Raw genomic sequence first — 1226 nt, 5'->3', positions numbered from 1 at the left:
CTTCCTCAATATAACTTTTTAATGTACTTAATTTTCATAGTTACACACACACTATAGTTCACAACAATTCACTCACTTTCTATCGCGCTTAGACTTAATTGTCCGTCCCCGCCAACTATACTTCCGATCTCTGTGTCTGCTATCCTCAGTTTCCGCCGACCGTAATCGCTGTCTTTCTTGCTCTCTGCCTGCTTCGTCTCCGCTACGTCTCTGTCTCCACTACTGCTTCGACTCCGTCTCTTTCTCTCACTGTCTAGCGCACTTATATACGATAATACTGCCTGTTCTAGAAACTCTACGACTCTCGACACGTGCTACCAGCGTCAATTGACTCCCGCTGTCGCAACACACTAGCGAATCTTCTAGAATACTCGTCACGTTACCCCCACTGTTGTAACAATACACTAGTATAACAACGACAGTAACACTATAATTATGATATAAACACAGCATGCATGTTGTAGTACACTTATAATACACTACTAAAATCACGACAGTAATACTATAATTATGATATAAACACAGCATGCATGTTGTAGTTCACTTTCAATACACTTCTGAAACCACAATAGTACCACTATAGTTATGATATAATCATTACATGCATGTTGTAGTACAAACATAATACACTAGTATAACCACAACAGTAGCACTATATTTATGGTACCTTCACTACATGCATGTTGTAGTACAAACATAGTACACTAGTATAACCATTACATTACCGCTATAATTATGATACAATCACTACATGAATGTTATAGTACAAACGCAATACACTAGTATAACCACGACAGTACCACTATACTTATTATATAATAACTACATGCATTTTGTAGTACAAACATAATACACTAATATAACCACGATAGTAACACTATAATTATTATATAAGCACTTCATGCATGTTGCAGTACACACATAATACACTAGTATAACCACAATAGTAACACTATAATTATTGTATAAACATTGCAGGCTTGTTGTAGTATAAACATAATACAGTAGTATAACTTCAACAGTACCACTATAATAATGATATAATCACTCAAGCATGTTGCAGTACAAACATAATACAGTAATATAACCACAAAAATTATTACTATAATTATGATACAATCACAACATGTGTGTTTTAGTACAAACATAATACAGTAATATAACCACAAAAATTATTACTATAATTATGATACAATCACAACATGTGTGTTTTAGTACAAACATAA

The 1226-nt window shown here is 33.8% G+C and overlaps 1 long non-coding RNA gene across 1 annotated transcript in view; it reads right to left on the bottom strand.

The window, feature by feature from the left end:
* The window catches only part of LOC111083230, a 15751-nt gene extending 15639 nt beyond the window's left edge, over window positions 1-112 (bottom strand). Inside the window, exon 1 of the long non-coding RNA XR_002608891.1 lies at window positions 77-112. This is a non-coding gene — a long non-coding RNA (uncharacterized LOC111083230). The remainder of the gene's footprint in view (window positions 1-76) is intronic.
* Window positions 113-1226: the final 1114 nt, after the last annotated feature.

The sequence above is a fragment of the Limulus polyphemus genome, unplaced genomic scaffold, assembly GCF_000517525.1.
Source record: "Limulus polyphemus unplaced genomic scaffold, Limulus_polyphemus-2.1.2 Scaffold8670, whole genome shotgun sequence".
Taxonomy (NCBI): domain Eukaryota; kingdom Metazoa; phylum Arthropoda; class Merostomata; order Xiphosura; family Limulidae; genus Limulus; species Limulus polyphemus.
This window is presented reverse-complemented; position numbering and strand designations above follow the sequence as displayed.